Genomic DNA, 25,297 nt, shown 5'->3' with positions numbered 1-25,297 from the left:
CTATATTTTCTAAATAAAAGCAGTCTTCTACCAAGACCCGATTGATTTATGTTTTAAGGAGTAGTTTTCCCCAAATTACTATCATTATCAAATACACAATTGACTTTAAAAGAGTAATGAGAAAATCAAAAGTGAAGATACTAAGGGAAAAATAACATATGCGTCAGCAGTTATACTGCTGACTAAGGCAAAAGAAATCATAGACTGCAGGAGAGTATCGAATGAATGATACGCCTGGCTCAGTCTAGCAAAAGGAAACACAGACCCCAGACGGTATCAAATGAAAGATACGGCTACCAAGGTCTAAAAACAAAGAAACACATACCCCAGATAGTATCAAATGAACGATACAGCTAGCAAGGTCTAAAACAAAGGGTGAATGTGAACTCGTATGTAACCATGCTGATCGATGATAGAGTATCCGATGACCCTCCAGGTCATGCGTAGAGGTAGTGGCAGTAGAGGTAGTGGCATTATGTCACCTATAGGCCTTACCGGCGCGGACTGTAGCTAGTAGTCAGGGTGTTGGAGTGTCAGTCCCGTATAGATCTATACACATGATGTTCGCTCTCCTTCCCGGAGACTCTGGTTACACGGCATTGGCGCAATGAAGCGTCGTAGAGGGAAATAGTGTATCACATTCTAAATTAAAAGAGAGAGGTAGAGATAGAGATAGAGTCTCCTAACTATTCCTATAATAGTTACTAGGGTTCTAGAAACATGAATAATAGAGGGAGGCCTTTACTACCCAAGGCGATGCACTGGCTGAGAGAGAGAGAGAAAGAGAGAGAGAGCTTTTATGTCCATATATGTATACATGATATATAACTAATGTTTAAATGACCTTCGGACGGATAACCGATACCCACCAGACCACATCCCAACGAGGAAAAGGAAATAGGGAGAACTAGCCTTCCTAAGTCTTTTAAACATTATTTATATAACTATACAAATACAGGAATGCATTTAATGAAAGATCTATGAATGATGAATGGAAGGATGCCCTTGCTACCCAAGGGAAATGAACTGGTTGATGGAAACCTTTATGTCTATATATGTATACTTGATATATAACTAATGTTTAAACGACCTTCGGACGGATAACCGACACCCACCAGACCACATCCCAACGAGGAAAAGGAAATAGGGCGAACTAGCCTTCCTAAGTCTTTTAAATATTATTTATATAATTATACAAATACAGACATGCATTTAACGAAATAAAAGCATAGAAGAAAACTTGGATGAAAACTTTGGAAAACCTTTACACATAAGAAATTTACGACTTGACGTCAGTTTGTAAAACAAGTTTGAAAATCTTTGGAATCCTTTGAAAAACCTTTCATAACAACTTTGAAAATGATTTGTATAAAACAGATTAAGGGAAGAAAAACCTTTGTTAAACCTTTATCAAGAGTTGAAAGTGAGATTGGAAAATCTTAAGCTGAATAAAACAGTATAACATGCGAAAATCCATTTTGCTATACAGTTATCAATCACATGAGATTTACATAACAACTGTATAGATAGACTTGTATTCCCCCCTATAAAAGCAGTTAAAATCATTAAATGGTTCATTCAGGGTATGAACTCACTTGTTGTAAGTGGATCAGATGGAGGTGCTAGTTGGGTGCTCAGTGTCAAGTGAAGACTTGAATACACTAAGTGACCTATTAACATATGGTGACATATGTTTACATACAATTAGTGATTATAATACTAATTAAACATGTATAAGCATCCTAATGTGCGGAAAACACTTTGGTCAAGTGCTAGGAGGCTACTGGGTTGCAATAAGGGAGTGTATGGCCAAGTTAGGGATTTTACTCTTGAAGAGTAAACTCTTTATGGAGTTTTCGGCCCTAAGACCATATCCCCATGAGTTTACGGCCGTAAAATCATGGTTGGTGTGTTATTGGATGCTAAAAGGTCTTATATCACTTGTAGAATTAGGTTAGGTTCAAATCTAGAGCATAGGAAAGGGTTAAGGCTCCAAATGGACCACTTAAGGGAGTTCACGGCTGTAAACCTAGAGTTTACGGCCGTAAACTCTCACTTGGTTATTTCCTTCTTGAATTAAGGTCTTAAATGATAGAGTATAAAGTTCTATGCATTTTTCCAAGTCAAATGGGGAAGTTGGGGCATCATTTGGCCTCATTTTGGGAGTTTACGGCCCATGGACCAATCCTTGGGTGGTTTACGGCCATAAACTCCTAGGTCCTTGGTTTCTTTGATGTTTAAAGCCCCTACTTCATTTGTGGTTGATTCTAGACATTTTTCCCAGGCCATAGGAGGTCTTTAAGGGCAAGTTTAACACCTTAAAAGGTGTTCACGGCCCATGAAGAGGAGTTTACAGTCCAAGAGTGTTCTTGGGCTATAAACTCTTGTTTACAACTCAAAATGCAAGGTTTTGGTGTTCTAAGCTTGTATGTGTAAGTCCACAAGTCATATCTAAGTCCTAGGAGTGATTTAGAAGGGTTTTGGGGCTTCAAAACCCCATTTATGGGTGTTTACGGTCCAAGAGTGTTCTTGGGCCGTAAACACATGATTTGGCTCCGATTGGATGTCTTAAACATGAATTTGCATGTTAAATAAGCTACACAACAAGTTAGGATAGATTACCTACGATTTTGGAGCTCGAAATGGGCGTTTTTGGATCGAAAGCAACTTGTAGAGAGAGAGAGAGAGAGAGAGAGCGAAAAGGGTGTAAATGAGGTTAACTCACCCTTATATAGGGGTTTGAGTTTGTGGCTCAGTGGAAATCTACCTGATAGTGACGTTAAACTGGGCTTTTGGTCGCACCCGATTAAATGGTCGTAATTTGACTTGGTAGAAACTAAAAATTTTCAAGGGAATACTGAGGGTGTTTCTAATTTGTTCCAACCCTTACGAAGTCATAATAAAGTCCCTATTTAATTAACCTAATCCAAAAGGTTAAGGGATGATTAATAATGCGGGTTTTATTAACGGACGATGAGGTTAAAAAATGACGGGATAAATTTCGGGTTGTCACACATGGTGGGCGCCAAATTGTTTTGGTCAAAATTTACACAAGTAATAAGAAACCAAATTGAATGAGAGGCTGTGATGTTCAGATTTTGTAATAGCAAATGGTAAAAGAAAGTGACACAATGGTTTACAAGGAAAGCCATTGATCTTTGCTAGGATCTCCGGCATAAAACCTTGGCAGGTGATAATGATCACCTTCCTTGATGATTTTATTGATATAAAATGAAGATTACAGTAAGTTCTTAGCAAGAATGAGTAAACAATTTTGTAGAGTAAGCTTAGACTCAAAAATAGTGTGTCGTGTGTAGATTACAAGTGTCAATTTATAGTTTAGACTAGCCAACAAGATATCCGATATTTCCGGGATCCTCTATGACCAGCTTTACGAACGTTACCTGACCAAGTATTCTGGGTCTTCAGCATAGTTGAGAATATTCTTCCTTGAGAATTGGCCTTTCCTTGAATACATCTGCACGCGTGTTAGTTATAGACAAAATATGACCGTTATAAATATTAATAAAAATAATAACGATAATTAGTCGGGATCCTAAGGTACCTAAGGATCCTGGATATTTGAGGATCCTGAAAATTGTAAGCATTCTGGCCCTAACACCTGTAATATAAGAAACTAGGTGAGTCAGGCTTGGGAGCATGGTGAGCACATATGGTTTTCAACCCACAATAATTAAATTCTTTATTTTCATCAAATCATTCAACCCGTTTATCCATTCTTGTTATCCTCACTTTATGTCCCTAAAGCATCTAATTTAAGGGACCTATCCTAAGGATTATCTTTGGGATAGGCAATAATGCTTAGGGGATTCCTCAACAATATATGTCAGTACGGCAACCTTGAGAGGGATGGAGTACACCTGGTGAACACTTAGTCACCTACAGGTTGCGATCCTGCTAACGTTCCACAGGACTGTCAAGAATAATCCGTGGTCATTATCTATACTCCACTAAACGACCGGATCATCTTTAAAATTAAGACTTCTCATCATTTTTCTCATCTTTCATCTTTCATCACCTATATCATCTTTCATCTACCCATCTTTACCCAACATATTTATAGTTATAAAATACATATACAGTTTAAATCAAGTAAAACATGTATAAATCGATCATCCAACATAGATATCAGGAACACAGATAATATGCACACATAGCATGTAATTTATATTAAATACTTCATATCTGTGTATAAGATGAAAGTAACTATGCACTCAGTTGTTAAAGTGATGATTCAGAATTCGGACAGTGCTTCGCTTCTAGCAATTGTCTTTTCCTTTAACCTAACCTAGTATCATTATCACTAAGTCTTAGTCTAATATTTATTAGGACTAGTTATTAGTCTAGATTCATCATTAATTCAAAGTCTAGTGATCTATAGCCGATAAGGGACAACCAGGTAGGATCATATCGGAGGTAGGGTCTGTTTGGTATACAGAGTATACTGTTTGGAAATCCCACTTTAAACACCTCACTAAATCAAACTTAGACACTATCCCCATAAGTAGACCAATCAGTATAATAACTTGGAATCACTAATAAATCTTGTTTATAGGTTCATAATAACGTTTATGAACTTAAATGTCACACCCCAAAACCGGAACGGCGGAAACGTTCGGGGGTGGAGGACGTCATGTTTAGTATCACAAGACATACATCATAGTCAGAAAAGTAATAAACAACCATTTCATTTGAAAGAAATTGTTTACAAGGTATGTGTTCACAAAAAATAGAGTACATAAACAAATAACAAAACAAGACTTGAAGCTATACTGCTTCATCTTCTGAATTCCCAACGTGAGTACTTGTCTACTAGTTTCTTGAGAATACAAGTTATTTAAAAGAGTTGATCAGCAATTAAGTTGGTGAGTTCACAAGATTTTAGTGATGTATGTAAGTTGTAGAAAGTTTAGTAAGTTGTAATAACTTATAGGTTTTGTTTTTAGAAAAGTTCGCATGTTCCTCCAGAAAATCCTATATTCCCTGCTTTGATAAAAGATAAGTAAAAATGACTCTAAAATCCTTTTTATGAGTACTAAATGGATATGAGTTATATAAAAGTCAGAGTAAACAAAAAATCTATTGTGTGTATCCTCCCTAAGCCCACAACCAAAACAAGGAACAAGGAATGAGGCGGATGACACACATCCCATTGGTTGTTAGGTCCTTGTTGTATATAACTCTGGTGTATTTCCTTGGTACTCACGGAGTTAATTGTATTAGTTCCTTTATGATTTATGAAAAGATTCTTCAAGAAAACCCTTATTTCTTATAATAAAATAGTAACCACAGTGGTTCCTTCTATAATCACTTAGTTTATACTAGCTATATATAATCTAATATCGACCAGATAGTTAATTGTGTGAATATGCCCTAAGCCCACAACCAAACAAGGAACAATGAATGAGGCGGAAAGCACACATCCAACCATCTATTGGATATTAATGATAAATAACCTTGATGTATAAACTAAGGTATTATGGAGTTAACGACCTAAGGTCCTTTAAGTTATGATGGTTTAATAAAATGGATTAAACCCTTTACTAATAAGTTTCTAGTTATGTTTACGAAATGTTCTCTTTGAAAAGTATGTTTTATACTATAAAAGTTGTGCATTGAATTAGTGTCCTATGACCTCACCCATAACTGGTACTCCTTATGATGACTTAATTTATACGGAACATCTATATATATATATATATATATATATATATATATATATATATATATATATATATATATAATTAAGATCGAATGGATAATAGGCTGGGTGAATCTGCTCTAAGCCCAGAACCAAACAAGGAACAGGAAATGAAGCAGAAAACACACATCCTATTACTTATCGGGTCTTATTAGTATATATCTCTTGATGTATACATTAAGGAATCATAAGTTTAGCATTATAGGTTCCACTCTACTGAATGTACTAGACCCGACTGGTTCGTATGTTTGTTTCTCTGTAAAAGTATGAGTTTTTCCCAAGTATGACTATCATTATCAAAATATAGTTTACATTATCGCTTATGTGAGAAGATCACAAAATAGATGTAATAGGGAAAATAATGTAGTACTGTAGTGTTGTATATAGTACTACTGTTGTACTAATTGCCTTAAATTGATTATTAAGGTATAATGTGATGGCTAGATCCCATACTATACGCTCTCCCTGTCAAAAGATTCTGGGAACCAAACGCGACTTGGCAAACCGATGGTTACATCGTGTACATCAACATTAAACTTATATGATCATGTATACCTAATTTAACTATCACCTTTTGTTTAGAACAATGAGTTAGTGATTCATTGGTATAATTAGATCCTGTAGTTGTTCCATGCTATAACATCTTAGTATGTACTGTATGTATTAGTGTGGTGAATGTATTGTTTCTCGTTATAATATTCTCTATCTATTTCTCATCATAGTATAGTTGTATAGTTTCTCATAATAGTAAGTTCTCTTAGTTCCTCATCATAGTACGTATTGACTCATGTATGAACTGACTCTTTGTATGTTTCATTGTACCAGAAGTAATGAGTAATGCCTTCCTAAACTATACCTATTATAGTTTACTAGTATTTTACTTAAGCTGTTATTGAAAAGACTCATTTTACTACTAAATTATCCTTTGTACTTTAAAAATGGAGTTTTGTTGAACTATAAAGTAACATAATTTGAAAAGAGTTTTTGAAATGTTTTGATCACTTATAAAAGACATAAGAAACCTTTTGAAAGATGTTTATAACAAACATTTACATAATTATCATTGTGTTCAACTTGTATTTCTCCCCCTTAAAACATTTAAAACAGTTAAAAGATTCATTACGGGGTATGAACTCACATGATGCGGGTGATTCTAACGAATGTGTGTGTAAGGATGAGAAGTTCCACGAATGAAGTCTCGAGACTTAACGACTCCTCAATGACATATAACGGCATATATTGACATAAATATAGTATTTAGAAGCAACCAAATGCAAGGAAACACCTCACGGGACTAGGAAACACTTTGACCGAGTGTTGGAATCACATGTGATTCACTAAAAGGGAGTGTACGGCCACTTTGAGGAGTGTGCAGCCATGGGTGCGCGTCCAGGGAGTGTACGGCCACACACTTATGGTAATGAGTGCACAAAAGTCTATTCTAATATAGGGAAGCATGTAGGACTAATGCTCGTCAAGTGTTGAAGCTAGAAAGGCACTTTGGAGGCCCTTAAGCACTAAACAAAGGGGTGCACGGCCACATGGAGTGTGTGCGGCTGCACACTCCTTGATGAACATAGTTTGGAAATTTTCTAAGGCTCATATCTAGTAAGTAAAAAGATTAGGGGATGGTGCTTACAATATGGAAGCCTTTAAGAGTGTTTTTAGGTTGTTTTGCGGGGTGTACCACCACACCTGTGTATGCGGCCGCACACACCATATGTTCTTGAGTTATGGACATTTCTAAGACGTTAAGCTAGTTTTCTAAACAAGATTCAAGCATTGGGAAAGAGTACTTACGTTCTTGAAGATCTAGGCTGAAAATCGGATGCTAGTTGAGAGAGAAATCGAGTTCTAGACTTGGGAGGGTGAAAAGCGATGAAAGGAGGCTGAGTTCTATAACTATACACATGAGTGTGCTGCCAGGAGAGGGGTGTGCGGCCGTACACTCCTTATGTTGGAGTGTAAGGCTCGATTTTGGTGCTAGAAGTGTACGCGATCCCTTCCTATGCTCAATGCTTGAATGTACGGAGCTTTGAACCTTTAAATGGACTCTAAACAAGGCTAAACGATAGCATAAATTAGTCTGACACTCAGTTGAGTTGACTGGCTGGGCTTTACAAGACTAAAAATTTCAGGTTGTCTCATTAAACATAAGTCGCTTCCATTTAGTGAAGGTTCACTGGAATTCCAACCGAGGACCTGAATTCACTTGGGAGCATGAGAACCAATCGAATAGGCAGTATCCCCACCTCCATGCTCGATCATTCATACCAACTTCTTTACCTAAATTCTAATTTCGGGACGAAATTCCCTCTAACGGGGAGATAATGTGACAACCCGAAAATTTTTATCCCGTACAGTCAAACACTTCATTAAAATTCAAACTCATTGCTGTTATCTTTTAGCACAATTAGGAGTTTATTTGAGCGTTCTGAGCCTTGTACACTTAAGGGATAAGTGTCGGGGTTTATCTGCTGAAGTTATAGCTCAAAGAAACGACCATAAATACCTTTACAAGGAGTTCACGGCCACCACATGGGAGTTTACGGCCGTAAACTCCATGTGGGCCGTAAACTCCATATTATATGATGAAAAGTTGCTCATTAGTTCATTCCTTTACTTCCCTTGGCTGAAATCCTCTCAAGTATCATCCCGATCTTCGTCCCCGATCTTCAAATCTCGTAAGTTCCTTGTCCTAACTAGTTGATATCTTACATAAACTAGTGATCTTACATGATTTCATCCGTGAAATCATTCCATCTGTGTAGATCTTCAAGTTTCACCAAGAACACACACTAGTGTTCTTGGCCAAAAACGACCATTCAAGCTCCTAGATTGTAAGTACTCTTGTTCTAACTCATTGTACACTAGGTTTAACATGTTTAGGGCTTAGAAAACATAAAGAATCACATGATCCAAGGAGTTTACGGCCAAGACATGTTCTTGGGCCGTAAACCCCTTTCGGTGGGGCAAAATGCACCCTAACACCTTACCAAGCCTTGGAACTTAGTATAGAACCATACACCATTGAACTAGGGACTTCAAGAAACGAAATGGTACTTCATACCATGAGTTTACTGCCGTAAACTCATGGGGAAGTGGTCCCCAGGCCGTAAACTCCCTATAAGGTCATTCTTGGACCTTAAACTCACCTAGCATCTTGTTTAAGCCTTGAAACACTTAACCACATAAGACAACTTACCTTTAAGCCTCATTTGGTGACCCATTTGAGAGTTTACAGCCAGGAGTAAACTCCCCTGGGCCGTAAACTCCAACAAGTATGGTCTATGGACCATAAACTCACTTACAAAGCCTTATACTCCTTTGTTGCAACCCAATGGCCTCCTAACACTTTGACCAAAGTGTTTTCCACGCCTTAGAATGTTTATACTTCTCTAATTAGTGTTTAAATCACTAATTGTATATATACATATGTCTTTATATGTTATTAGATCATTGTGTGTGTTTAAAGTCTTCACTTGACACCGAACACTGGTCCAACACTTCCATCCGATCCACTCACTACAGGTGAGTTCATACCCCTTAATTAACCTTTTAAATGTTTTTAAATTTTATAAATGCTTTATTGGGGAGGGGGGAATACAAGTTGAATCATGCTAGTTATTATATCAATCACATGTGATTAATAACTAGCATACAAATGGATTTACTATACTTTTAGCTGTTTTACCAAATAGATTACTTCAAATGACTTTCTCAAACGTTTTTACATGTTAAAACTCTTTATCAAACTACTTTATCAAACTACTTTACATATTGTATGTTTCCTTTCAAACTCTGTTACAATTGTGTTCCAAATAAAGGTTTTCCTTATACTTAAAACTGTCTTATCAAACAAACTACTTTCAAATCATTTTATAAACTGACATCAAGTCATCATTTCTTAGTTATTAAACTTTTCAAAGGTTTTACAAAACTTCTTTTATACTTTTATATTGTCAAATACATGCCTAGATATGTATAGTTATATAAGTAATGTTTAAAGAACTTAGGACGGCTAACTCACTTTATTTCCTTTTCCTCGTTGGGATGTGGCCTTAGGGCATCGATTACTCGTCCGAATGTCGTCTAAATTTTAGTTATATATCATGTATACATATATAGACATAAAAGTTCCAGCAACCAGTTCAGTACCTTTGGGTAGCAAAGGCATACTTTCGGTTATACACGTACATTACTAGTAACTATAATAGGTATAGTTAGGAGATATTACTTACTATTCCAAGTACAAGGAATCACACAAGAGTCAGTTCATTCATGAGTCTATACTAATACATTACATACAATATGAAGAGATACGTTTACATAGATACGTTTACACGGATACTTTTACATAGATACGTTTACATAGATATGTTTACAGAGAAACACTTACATGAATACGCTTACATAGATACGTTTACAGAGATACGCTTACATGAATACACTTACATGAATACGTTTACATAGATACGCTTACATGAATACGTTTACATGAACATGTTTACATTAATACGTTTAACAGATACTATTACATAAAATCTGTTACAAACGTTTCGAGACTTACCATTCCACCCTCAAGGCTGTTAGCTACAGTAGGGAAAATGATCATCAACGGGTGTCTACGGTTGTAATTTTCGGCGAGTTTCTATGCCGTGAATATCCTAATGCAAAAGGATACAATTTTTAGTTATTATATTATTTTCCTTCCTTTACTTTGTGACACATTCACATGAATGACGAGGTAGCATATATTTGATATAGATAGACTATTTTCCTTATTACCTTTATATTGTGACTCTTACACATAATCAATGAGGTAAACTATAGTTTTATAATAACAGTTAAACAGGGAAAAACCGTCACATTTACAGTGATGCTTACTTACAAAACAGTCGGGTCTTGGTAGAAGACTACTTTCAAAACAGTTGAGTCTTGGTAGAAGACTACTTTTCATACTACTAGGAAATATGGGATTTTCTAGGGTTTTCAAACGTTTACGATTACTTACAAACACTTTCATACTTATACAAACTTTTCTTCAAACATTTACAAGTCTTTCTTTACAGTTTTACAAATCAAAGACACATTAATACTTATGAATTCACCAGCTTTATTGCTGATACTCGCTTTCAAAATAACTTGTATTCTTAGGTCACATCTTATATTTTGAACATTCATTATTCTTAGGTACGACGACCAGGTTTTGTGAAGACAGAGCAGTCAAGACTCATCTTATATTTTGAACATTCATTATGTTGTTTTATACTATGAAAGAATACACATGTATTTAAAATTATACTATTAATGCAATGGATGATGTTGTTGCTTGTTTACTACTTTACATTGTTGTGATACATTACATGACGTCCTCCGCCCCAGAACTTTTCTGCTGTTCTTGGTTTTGGGGTGTGACATTTATCATTTTGTTTGCTTCCCAAGGAATCTCGGAATAAGCCTTTAAAACCCTTAGTTGCTCATAACTCATCTCACAAGCCCAAGACTCGTGACCCAGTCCATAAATCTAACTCGGAGCCTAAAAACTCCACTATTCACTAATTTTGCAAGCACTCTGTGCTTCGGAGCAAGAGACAATATGGTATATTGATAGTGCTTGCTCCATGCACATGATGGGCAAGAAGGACTTTTTGCGAGATCCGAAACTTGCACCAAATGCTGGATATGTAACTTATGGCAACAATTCTAATTCACAAATCCGAGGTTATGACATTCTTACAAATGGAAATTTCTCGATTTCAAAGATGGCATATGTTGCTGATCTGAAACATAACTTGATAAGTGTTGCTCAACTCACTGATGCAAATCATCGAGGTGAATTCTGCAAAAGAACATAGCTACATCATGACTGAAGATAGAAAAGAACGCTTGATCAAGTCCAACCGCAACAAAAACATGTACCCTCTTGACATCAACATGATTATTGGCAAACCGCAACTCTGCCTTCTCACCAAATTTGCTCCTGACGTCAACTGGTTATGACACCGAAGGCTCGCTCATGTAAATTTTCGATACATGAATGATCTTGTATCTGGTGAAATGGTGAGAGGTTTACCTCTCCTCAAATTCGAAAATAATCATTTGTGTGTTGCCTGTGAGTGTGGTAAGCAATCAAAGAAGGGTCATCTTGTTATCATCGAAAATCCATTTCAGAACCATTGGAGATTCTACACATCGATCTTTTTGGACCATCCACGGTAGAAAGTTTTCATCATAAGAAATACATTCTTGTGATTGTTGGTGATTTTACACGGTTAACTTGGGTCTTCTTCTTAAGGCTGAAATCTAAAACAACCTCTGAACTCATTAATTTTATCAAATGAATATAAGTTCTTATCAAACTCCCAGTTAAGAGAATCTGAAGTGATAATGGTTTGGAATTCACAAACTCCACCATTGAGAACTTTCTTACTGAGAAAGGAATTGACCACAATTTTTCTGCTTTTTACACTCCTCAACAGAATGGTGTAGTTGAACGGAGGAACAAAACTTTAGTTGAAGCTACTCGATCAATGCTCAATTTTGCAAATCTTCCACTCTATTTTTGGGCTGAAGCCGTTTCTACTGCATGTTTCACTCATAATAGGAGTATCATCAATCGACGCCTCAACAAAACTCCGTACGAAGCCATGAATGGATGAAAGCCAACAATCTCATTTCTTCATGTGTTCAGTTGCAGATGCTTCATACAAAATAATCGTGATCAGCTTACCAAGTTCCAACCTAAGGCCGAAGAAGCTATTTTCCTTGGTTATTCCTCAAAATCAAAGGCTTATCGAGTTCTCAATCAATGTACTCGAGTTATTGAAGAAAGTTTTGATGTTACCTTTGATGACAACCTTGTTCAGAGTTCCGTTCCCACTCACATCATGGAATCTGATGCTCCTCCTCCGAAATGTCCAAACATTCAAGTAATTCATGAAGTAGACTTTAAAACTCTCTTTGGTCCTTCTGAAACTACCTTTGATTCGGAATCTTGAATGAGGCCTACTCCAAATACAAGTTCTCCTTCAGAAGCTTCTATCTCGCACAACATCTCTGGTCTGATTCCGAGCCTCCCTCCATTTGATTCCAAACCATTTCAACCTTCTCAGGTTGAGGGGGAGAATCACCCCTCTCTTGAATCAAATGTGGACGGCTTCCAGGATGCAGTTGCTGATTTTGATGACTCAAATCCGATCAACATCGATGATAATGAAAATTTATTTGAGTTCCCTTCTGATTTTGATGACTCAGGGGGAGCATCATCCTCAAATTCAGACCATTCAGGGGGAGCAACTAAATTCTATTGTTGATATCGGATCATCTGTTGCTCAAGAAATTCCAAGATTGCATATCTGGACCAAAGATCATCCTCCGAACCAAGTGATTGGAAACCTCAATGCCGGTGTACAGACTCGTTCTGCTGCAAGTATCCAAAATGAATGTCATTTCTCAGCATTCATATCCATGGTTGAACCTAAATCCATCAAGGAAGAATTACAGCATGCTGATTGGATTACAGCCATGCAAGAAGAACTGGTAGAATTGATAGAAATGAAGTATGGACTCTCGTACCTTCTCCTCCAAACCATCCCATTGTTGGTACAAGATGGGTGTTTCGCAACAAGCTAGATCATGCAAAAGTCATTATCTGAAATAAAGATAGACTGGTGGCCAAAGGTTTTACTCAGATTGAAGGGCTCGACTACGATGAGACCTTTGCTCCTGTTGCAAGACTTGAAGCTATCAGAATCTTCCTTGCTTATGCTGCTCATAAAGGCTTCAAAGTTTACCAAATGGACGTCAAAAGTGATTTCCTATATGGTGAACTTGACACTGAAGTATACCTTTAACAGCCTCCCGGTTTTATGAATCTCTCCTTTCCCAATTACTGTTATAAACTTTGGAAGGTTGTCTACGGACTCAAACAGGCTCCTCGCGCATGGTACGAGACCCTCACAGATTTTCTCAAGCACTTTGGTTTCCAAAGAGGAATTCTAGATCCTACTTTATTTCGAAGATCAAATGGAATAATCTCATGCTGGTACAAATTTATGTGGACAACATCATTTTTGGATCTACGGATTCATCTATGGTTGCTGACTTCGCTAAACTGATGATCAATCGATTCCAAATGAGAATCAATCGGGAGTTAAGCTTCTTTCTTGGCCTTCAAGTCAAACCGACTAACAGACAAATCTTCATTCACCAGGAGAAGTATATTTTAGAACTCCTCAAGAAATACTCAATGGACACCTGCGCCTCAGCCAAGATACCAATGGGCTTCGGACACAAGATCTTTACCGGCCCTTCAGGTGTTTCAGTTGACGAAAAGAAATATCGCGGAATGATTGGATCCTTACTCTATCTTGTAGCAAGTTGTCCAGATATCATGTTCTCAACATGCTTATGTGCCATATTTCAAGTTAATCCAAAAATGTCTCATCTTCTAGTTGTAAAACAAATCTTACGATATCTTAAAGGCACAATGAGTCTCGGAATCTGGTATCCAGCAAATGAAAGCTTCCTTCTTCAAGCATATTCAGATTCAAACTACAGTGGTCTTCAACTTGATAGAAAAATCACTTCAGGTGGCTGTCAATTCTTAGGTGGTCATTTGGTCAGTTGGTCATCCAAGAAACAGAACTACATTGCACTTTCTACAGCCGAAGTCGAATACATTACTGCTTCCAGCTGTACATCTCAGGTTCTGTGGATGAAATCTCAACTCTTGGATTATGGTTACCGCTTTCAACAAATTCCTATCTATTGTGATTCTCAAAGTGTCATTGCGATTTCCAACAATCCAATTCAGCACTCAATGACTAAGCACATTTATATAAGGTACAATTTCATAAAAGATCATGTACTCAATGGTAACATTAAACTCATTTTTTTCCATCTGATGATGAGATTGATGATGTCTTTACCAAGGCATTAGATGAAACCAAATTCAATGGTTTTCTGAACAAGATGGGTATGATGATACCAGATCCTCAGTCCTTTCAAGAGACATGTTCTCTTTGATAGACGTATTTGAAAGAAATCTCATTCCGATCTCAAAATCTTTTCATCTCGGAACTACTTTCTCTCAGAATACATAGGACCATTTTACTTGTCTTTATTTCTGACCATCACTTGAGTTTTAAGTTGTACAGTTCATCCTGATTGTTATTCTAAGACAACATTATCATTATATTTGATTGTCATCTCGGAATATACTTCATAATGGCATCCCGGATTTTTACTCTGAAATTGAAACTCTCTCCGGATTATTTCTCACTCCGGACATTTTATCAAAACAATTATGTTCCGGATTACAACTCTTTACCCTCCGGATCACACTCTGTCCGGAACAATTCATCCGAAAGCCCAAAGGATAATAAGATGAAACGCTTTTCTTTCAATGGTTACTTTTGAAGAAGATCCTTATCCAATCTTCCTTGATTTTCGTGTACACGTTTGCACGCCTCCATAAAGGAACCATCGTATCGTCGTTTAAGGATTACTATTTTGAGCTACAATCACCCTAACCTTTCCCATCCCAAGTCAACTCAGCCCTCAAAAAGCGCCATTCCTTAAATGCGACCCGTTTCACATTCAGATCCTCATCATTACTTTGACCAACCCAACCCATTTCACTTACCTATAAATACCCAATAACATTACCTTTTTCCTTTACGCGCTCAAACCCTTTAAACCTTTAAATCTTTATGTGTTCATTGTGTTCTTCAAGCTTTCGCTACCTGCAACAATGACGTGTCCACAAAACCCCACTCAAACTGCATCAACACCAAATAAATCCATCGCATGCAAGAAAACTGCCAAAGGCTCCAAAGGTTCATCATCATCTGCCATTGTAGAACCTTTTCTGAGAGACACCACTCAACTTTTCTCCCTGAATCCCATGGATTACGATGAATCTATTAGGTTTATGATTAAGTTTATCGCAAAACACCCTATCTACATTCATCTCACAAAACCCCTGAACCTCCACTACCACTTCATCATCTACATCATGCATTCACCAGTATCAGATTCGAAGACGACGTACTTGAAACAACAATCATCGGTGATAGAACGATTCCAATCTACAAATCGACCTTCCTTAAGGCGATTGGTGTGAAAGCAAACCCAAGAGGATTCAAGGTCCAAGAACCAACAACTGAAGAATTTTAGATGTTCTTAACCTACATTGGTTACAATCAAGATTACAAGTCTAAAGATTTCAAGAAATCTGCCGTCTCAGGGCTCTGGACCGTATTGATGCATCTTATCATCAGAGGGCTCTCCAGAAATCATGGAGGAACCGAAACACTTATCAAAGACTGGCTCAATGTCATCTACAACATCTACTTCAGACGTGACAACGCTGTGGATCTTCCAGAAGTCCTGTGGCAAGATTTCTGCAAATTTTCCATCAAAAGAAAGGAGAACGAGATCTCAAGCCCTAGGTTCTGGGCACTGACACTCCAACAAATCTTCAATGAACTTCATGAACCACTTCCGGTCAACACCATTCCTCCGGAGGTATGTGTCACTTTCAAAGCTGTTAAATCTTATCGCATTTCGGACCAATCTGCTTTTGGTCCAGTCAGACATCTTCCGAACCACATGTTGCTCCTTATCCCTTCCGATTCCACTCACTTGAAATTTCACATGGAGACTTCGATTGTGTTTAACCCGACACAACCTGCCCCAGTCCCTGTTGAACCCATTCTTGAAGAGGCCAATATATCTAAGCCCGAAGCAAAAGTGAAAAAGTCTGCCAAACGAAAGATTTCTCCCACAAAACCAAAGCATATAAAGAAAGCTAAAGTCAGATTCTCCTCTTAACAGGAAGGAACCCATGAAATTCCGGCTGATTCTGGCCGTCCGCATACCCCACCTGCCCACTCATCCGAGGTACCCCTCGATGTTTCAAAATCACATGCACACTATCACAAGGAGTCTGCTCATAATCCACCCTCTCCTTCCCAAAAATGAGATGCCGGTGTTGACAAAACTTACTTGCCCCTGGAACAAACCCACAAGTCTCATTTGTTAATCCCATTATTTCTTCTTCACGCACACACTCCGGAACCCCTGTCCCAGACCCCAAGCGTTCAAAAGTTGGAGTTGTCCCTCCGACTTCTGACGCCTCAACTGGTCTGATACCCAGAAGGAGTACAGGACGACCAAGTTCTAATGATCCCCTATGGGAAGATTTTGTCAATAGGACCACATCCAGGCATCCGGATCTTAACAGATCTCAAGTGGAGTCAATACTTATCTCCATGTGGAACCGAGACATCCAAAGCAACATGCCTTCCGTTCCTCCCATTGATGCCGATGCCGATAATGAACTTGCTTCAAAACTGCCGCCTGTTACCACTCGTTAGAATGTCTTCCAAACCAATACGGATGAAGAGTTTTCCAAAGAAGTCATGATGGATGATGAAGCCAAAACTGTTCCCCACACAAATCTCATGACTTAAGTCTGGTTTCTTTCAAAGGCATCTGTATCCATCTCTACATATGACTTCAGATCCTCCTCCTCCTCCATTCCGGTTGGCGGCTCAAACTCCAACATTCAAGCTCATGAAGATGATGCGACAACAAAGTCTGGTCCATCCAATAATCCCTCTCCTCATCAAGAAAAATCTCCTCACTCTAATTCCGAAACGAGATCTTCTGCTAGCAACTACATTGATCCCTTTTCTCTCTTTGAGATGCAAACTAATGTGTCGGATACCATGAAGAAGGTTTCTTCAATTGAAACCTCCATAACCAAGCTCGACAGTCAAGTGAATCAAAAGATTTTTGGACTCGATTCCAAGCTGGATACCATTCTTCAATCTATATCTCAGCATTCCGGACCATCTGTTACGGAAAGAGAAGCTCAACTGGACCAGTTAATTTCTCTACATCTCAAGCACTCCATGGAGGAAGTTGAAGCTGAATACGACGCCTCCGTTGAACATTACCTGGATACAATCACCACCATGCTCAAAGTTCATGATAACTTGGTGTCTACTACAAACGAACTCATCAAGAAGACACATGTTCGTCACGAAAAGCAAATTCAGAGGCTTGAGAAAGAAATAAAGAAGAAGGATGAAATGAATCTGATCATTCAATAAGTCCTCATCAAACTCCTTCGATCCACATGGAACATTTTTGGTGTTCTGAATCAAAAGTTTGATGAGATGTTAGCCATTTTAGGGCATCTATTTGATCACTTCTCTGCTCAAGCCCCCACTGCAGAAGCCTATGATAACCTCACAAAGCAGCTAAACACCAGACTTCAAAAGGTGTTCGAAAATTTTGAAGGCCTGCATGAATCCTTAATGCTTTCACCGGTCTGGAGGATAACCGATGCAAGAGAGGGAGAAGGTCCCAGCCATACCTGGAAGCCTGCCTCGAAGTTTACACTCTGAGATGAAATCGATTCTGATGAAGAAAACCTCTCCTCCACCTCCAAACACATTGAGGAAGTAAGTGAAGAAGAATTTGTTACAGAGGCTGACCTTGGTCTCGAGTCTTCGAAGAAGATGGTCCCTAAAGTCATGACTGAGTAAGAAAAACAAATTTGGTCCGCTGCTTCATGGCCATCTTCTCTTCCGGACGCTCTTCGGATGGGCATTCAAATGGCTAAAGCAAAATCACTATTCACTGCCCAAGCCTTCCTATCCACGCCTTCAATACTTCCACCAATTCTAGCTCCCAAAATTGCTCCAGTTGACCGAGGCTCTCCTCTCCGGATCCCTGTTGGAATTCCGGAAGAACCTCTTCCAAATCCTACTCAGAAATTTATCATTGATGAAAACATGAAGCTGATAATCGATACATTGAGGAAAGACAAAAAAGGCAAAGGGCCTCTATCAGACATACAAGCTGCTCACTCCAAACCTCCTCCAAAGCAAAAATATGGATGGTCTTAGGAGGAAATCAACAGAGCACGAGAGGACAGCATCAGGATCCAAGCTCTAAAGGACAACCCTGATCCGATGCGTGGTATTTTCCCTCTTTTTCATGAAGTCATCCTACGTGATCATGAGATTATCCCACTCATGTATTACGATATCCCCACAAATGATTTCGGACAGCTGGATCTTCCTCTCTCTCTCTCTCTCCCTACAGCAAATTCTACACCAAGTTTGCCCCTCTTCACCCATCAGATGATCCGAAGGTGATCCTCCGGACTGAGTGAGAGAGACTTACAACATTCTACTCTAAGAACACACAGCCTCTCAAGGAATTCTGGACGAGGAAGAGAATTACTAAAGTTGATGGGTTCGGAAGAAATTTTTTTTTGTTAAATTCGATCTGAGCTGCCCACTGTTCAAATTCCATGTCCTCCGGAACAAGCCTACTCCCCGGACCATATCTAATGTGGATTTCCCTTCAATGAATCCGAATGACATTCTCACACCGGCTGCCTACTTCAGAGTAAATCAAAAAGATGAAATCAATATGGGTGCGTATCACACAACTATGAACTTTCTCAAAGACTATGTCGTGGAATTCTGCTGACATGACGATGAGCTTGCGCACCTATACGGAACTGAAAACATTGTGGCAAAAGTCAACTATGTTCTTTCGGAAGCTGAACTTCTTGCAGATGGTCCCATTGAAGAATCGGTTCTAGGGTTTGTCTACACTACCAAGAAAATAAACAAGAAGGACTGTTTGTGAGTCCTTAACAAACACCTGGTTCCCACCAGAGCCCTGAGGAAGTTCATTTCACATGCATCGAAATCAGAAGCTCCGGAACAAATCAAAGTCAATTTTGTCAGTCATTTATCCTGGTATATTGAAGTTAGAGAATGCATGTTCAGAGCCCACACTTTCATCAAGGAAGAAGTTGCTTAAACTGTAAGGATTGTTGAGTTCACTTTGGGGGAGATTGTTAGAATCTAAAATTGAATCTTAGCAATCCTAAGATCAAATTCCGAAGTGGATATCTTCCGAAACCAATAATGGTCCGGAGGAAGATATGAAGAGTGGTCCGGAATTTGTCTGGACCATAAGAGGAGAAGAAGAAGAAAAGATTAAGTGAAGACATTCTGGAATGACTCTCATGTTCGGAATGGGTGCTGATCCAGAATTAACCTGTTTTTGTCTTTATGTATTTATGAACTTTGTCTTTGTATTGATGTAACGTTTCATAGGACCTAGCTTTTTGTAATATTAGACAATCAGAATGTCAGAAACATTTCTATTGTCCAGTCCTATGTGAGTACCTTGGTTAATTCACTATAACATTCACTCCTATTTAAAGGAGCATTCAATACAAGTCAACAACGGATCATTCACTCTACTTTTGGCCTTTACTAAGTTGGTTTAACACTTCTCTTAAACATTCTTCTTGTTCTTCATTTATTAGCTTTACTTTGATCATTTATTCTCATTCTTCATTTAATGACTTGATCATTTGCTGAACACATTATCTAAGACTTGACTGGTCTTTCTAGGCTTGACTTGAACATTTATTAGCAAGCAGACATTGATCTTAAACATTCTCTCTAGGTTTGAATTCTCAAACCTTATCCTTACGCATTAGATTGTTCTTGCACTGTCACAACCTTAGACTACATACTGAAATCAACCATCTTGGCCAAAATTCAACCCAGGTCAAAAGTTAATGGTCAAGGTCAACGGTAAACATTGACTTTAGTCAACCGCCATGTCATGGCCACCTATGGCCATGCTATGACCCTCCAACAATAGTTCATTGTGATGTTCCTTAATGTCATGTCGTGTGGACCTGGTTCCACACTGTGGATTAAAGCGTACTTTTATACCAAAACTATGTTTACTGAAAGCGTACTTTTATACCAAAAGTATGTTTACATAAATGGGTACTTTTATACCAAAAGTATGTTTGTTGAAAGAGTTATTTCTTAACCGAAAGTGTGTTTTTTTTATTAATGTACTTTCTTGACTGAAAGTATGTGTGATACATATGACCTTTCTTTTCCGAAAGCGAGTTTATTATGAGTGTACTTTCTTGACCGAAAGTGTGTTTGATATGATTTCAACGTCGAAAGTGTTGTTGTTATGCGTGTACTTTCTTGACCGAAAGCATGCTTGATAAATATGTGCTTTGTCGATCGAATGTGAGTTCGTTTAGAATGTACTTTACCAAAAGTAAAGTTTATCTATATATAAGTATTATTTTTAACTTATATGTATCTAATATTATTTAACTGTTATTGTGAGTCCTTATAACCGAGCTCATGACCAAGTACTGCCCCCTTACGACGCTTCATCGGACATCATCATATTTTAGACTATTATCACTCATGTGACTCTTCCGTCAAGGTTGTAGTTAGCAAACACAGGTGGGATGTCAACCCGTATAGATCCATATATAACTATGCCGCTCATTTAAGAATTACGGTTATAAGACATGGGTCTTTACTAAGCGTTACCACTTAGGTGATGAATGTGCCTCATGCTAACATAATATTGTAACCCTTAACTTTATAAGTTCAAGTCATCAATCTGTTATTTGTGTTGTATATTTACAATAAAGTTTTATAATTATATCATTTTAAAAATTAAACAAGCTGAGTAACGTCAAGGTATAATAAATATTTCATATTATACGGGCAAAGTAACGACAGCTTATAAATATTTTATATTTGTACGAGAAGAGTAACGATAGAGTACAAATATTTTATATTTGTATGGGCACAGTAACAAAGGGGTATAATATATATTTCATATTATACAGGCGGAGTAACCTTAGAGTATAATGAATATATTATATTATACGGGTAGAGTAATGATAAAGTATAAATATTTTATATTTTTACGGGCTGAGTAACAATGGAGTAAAAATATTTTATATTTGTACCGGCAGATTAACGACACGGTATAATAAATATTTCACATTATATGGGTAGAGTAACGACAAAGTATAATATATATTTTATATTATACGGACAGAGTAACGGCAAAGTAAAACAAAGTTTTGTAAAAAAATATGCATTTTTAATACAACAATAACAAATTATATAAGATAAATAATATTAATTTAACATGTATTCCTCCTGTAAAACAGTAAAAAAAAAACTTTTAAAATGGGTCGTGAAACAAACCATCGTAGTGCGCTTTAACCATGATAGCTTTCGTCGGAATACTCAGGACTACTAGGCTCAGAGAGGGGTTATTTCTCAACATAAACAAGAGAAAGAAATAGAATTTTTTGTGCAAAGTGGGAGGAGTTTGAATGGCTATTTACAGGAGCTATAGAGGGAAGGTGCGTTGCGCCCCTGACATAGGCGTGCCACGCCTTAGCATAGGCGACAAGAAATCCTCTTCAAATTCGACATGTGTCCTAGACAGCTCACCTTTTTGCAGGTATTTTTGAAATCTTAAAAAAATCGTAACTCTCGCATATGAGCTTCGTTTTTGACGTTCTTACATTGTTGGTCTTGTGTCGACGAGGACTACAACTTTCCTTTAGACATGACTAGCTAATTCCCCTTCCATTTTTAATTTATATTTTTGTGAGGGGTACACTGAAAAAAGATTTTGTGAAAGTTATAACTCTCTCGTACGAACTCTGTTCTCGTCATATTTTATATCTACGAATCCATACTCCCAAGTTCTAAAACTCTCCTTTACAATGTTTTTACTAAACTCAACCGATTTCCTCTAACTTTTTATGAAACACATTTATGTGTCGGGTTGAGTGTAAAACTTGGAAAAGTCATAACTTCCTCATACAAAGTCGGATTTTTGTGTTCTTTATATTTCCGGAATCATGTTGATGTGTACTTTTTGGTTATGTTATTGTAACACTTAGTTCATTATGGTTTTCAGTTTAGACCCTTGAGAGTGGAAGGTTTTTCGGATTTGGTCTCTAGCGGGAAAAATTGTCAACTTCGGGGAAGTTGGAGTGCATTGGGAGTACTCCTTGTACGTTGGGTATACTCATGCAAGCTGATCATAAAACTCATCCATGTACCCTAGGAGTACGTGGAGTACACTTAGCGTATATAAGCATATTAGAAACCCTAGTTTAGAGGTTTGTACCCAATATAAACCATAAGATAGACTCTTTTTTCCTTATTTAACCATCCTCCATACCCTTGAAAACTGTAATTCGTTCCATAGCCTTTGTATGGTGCTTTGAGATCTTAAGAAGCTTTTGGTGGGTGTTGTGCATCTTAAGGTGGTAGAAGAAGAAGCTTTAGCACCTTCATTTCGTGGCTTTTGGGGTATAAGGTTCAAAGATTGTCATCTCATTTCATAGATCTACTCTTTGGCTTGTTTTTGGTCATTTTGGTCCCTTTGGTTGGTGATTGTAAGTTAAGGTCGTTTTAGGAGCTTATCCTTGTAGATCTGGACAAGTTAAGGGTTTCTTGAGCATAAATGTGCAAACTTTATGGTACTTTTGGTCTCATGCATGTGCTTAGTCATTTATTAAGCTCTTTTGAGATCTAAAGTCCCATTAAGCCATGCATGCACATAAAGTTAACAACCTTATGTGATAAACCACCTTAAGGAAGTCGGATCTAAGTTGGGTTGAAGTCTTAATCGATTAAGAGCTTAAAATGGGAAGTTGGCCAAGTTGGTGGAGTAGGTTGGACGTACAAGTGTGCATGTTGCACGTACAAGCGTTTGAGCGTGCACGATGAGCTTACAAGCTGAGTACCCCCCACATACTCAGCAAATTGGGCTTCGATCGTTTTAGGCTCTCGGTTTTAGGCCATGTTGGTAGTTGGTTGTCCTGGGCCTTGTTGGCCCATCTAAATTCTATTATTGGGTTGTTGAGAGACTTTCTTGGTTAAAGGCCTATGAAAGGGATTGGGCCCAATTTGGAAAATTGGTCCATATTTGGGCTTTGGGTGATTATTTTAGATTTTGGTCTTTTGGACATTTGGCTTGGACCACGTTCGGAAAAGGGTAAAGAGGTCTTTTACCCTAATTTGGACTTGTAGTCTAATTCGGGATCCAAATATTGATTGGATGTTATTTTATGATTGATAGCGCAGGGATTTTAGCAGATCTGCAATCAGAGATTTATTTGTGGATTTCAGCCATCCGAGGTGAGTCTCATCACTATACTATGGGTCGAAGGCGCCAATGGCGGTCCATTGGCTTATGTATTATTGACAGACCAAGGGGTGACCCTTGGCATTGCACGTATGACCCGGAGGTGGCTCCTGGTAAATTTGTGTCACACCCCCAAACCAAGGATGGCGGAAACGTCCGGGGGTGGAGGACTTCATGTAGAGTATCACAACAACGAGTATAATAGTGCTCAAAGTAAATACAACCATCATAAATATAATTGAAAAAGTTACACCAAAGTATATGTTTACATGATTCGAATCAATTACATTATGATACAAAATGAACTATTTGACGATTTATCGTCCCATCCTCAAAACGTTGTTGATTTCATGTTTTCACTAAATTCCTGAGAATACAAGTAGTTTTGAAAAGTGTCAACACAAAGGTTGGTGAGTTCATAAGCTTTTGACAGTAAGAGTTTGAAAATAGATCTTTGTAAGGAGATGTATGTTACCAAGAAAAATCCAATATTTTCCTTATAAAAGTTATGTGGTCCTAAATACCAGGACCGAAATGAACAAGTATTTGTCATACTTAAAGATATAAATGTGGTTTTAAATTGGCGTAAAACCCTTTCTGATTTGAGAAAAATCCCGTAATGAATGATGTGTAGTCTTAAATACCAAGACTGAAAATATATCATAATATCTGTAATTATTGATATAAAAGGTGATTTTAAATTGACATAAAACCCCTTTTGATTTATGAAAATCCCCATAAACTTTATGTTGTTAAATCCCTATGTGAGCCGTTATAACCATACTAATGACTGAATGAACCTGCCACGACGTTTCTCAGGCGTCGCGAAACTGAAATGACACTTGTCACCACAGACCTGCCGGTCTAGCTGTTGCATGCAGCTCAGGTGTGGGGTGTCTAACCCAATATAGATCTATACACAACTATCACGTTCTCCCTCTAGGAGACTCTAATTATAACTACCAGGAATTTAGATTCCGCACTCGGACGTACGGAAAGAGATTGTCTCACAATTTAGGTTAACAAGTTTATGTGTGGTGTGCATGAGTGTAAAACCTTTTTCTATGGGAATAAAACCTTCCGAAATGTGTTTGTTGTGTTAATGGAAACATAAACCATACCTATTATAGTTTATCCAAAACGTTTGTAATGTATAAGAACTCTTTTATGAAAACGCATATGTGTTATGAATCCATAAACTATGCTTATTATAGCTTAATATACGTGTTCTAAATGAATGGATAATCTTAACATGAATGACTAGGTTTCAGTTTATGATGATAAACTAACAAGGAAACACATTCAATATTTAGAACTTATTGTTATACACTTTGCTCAACATTATACAAAGTTTTATGAAAGTTATATGTTGTTAACTAATTTTTAACCTTTCTGCACTGTTTTAGAAAGGTCATAGAAAAATCATACGAAGTCGGAAACTAAATCCGTAAATTCTGAGAGTTCCCAAAATGTGTCTAGTTTACTCATAATTTTTATCATGATTTTTAATGACCTCCAACT

Source organism: Lactuca sativa, chromosome 3 (genome assembly GCF_002870075.4).
Source record: "Lactuca sativa cultivar Salinas chromosome 3, Lsat_Salinas_v11, whole genome shotgun sequence".
Lineage (NCBI taxonomy): Eukaryota > Viridiplantae > Streptophyta > Magnoliopsida > Asterales > Asteraceae > Lactuca > Lactuca sativa.
Note: the sequence above shows the minus strand (reverse complement) of the source record.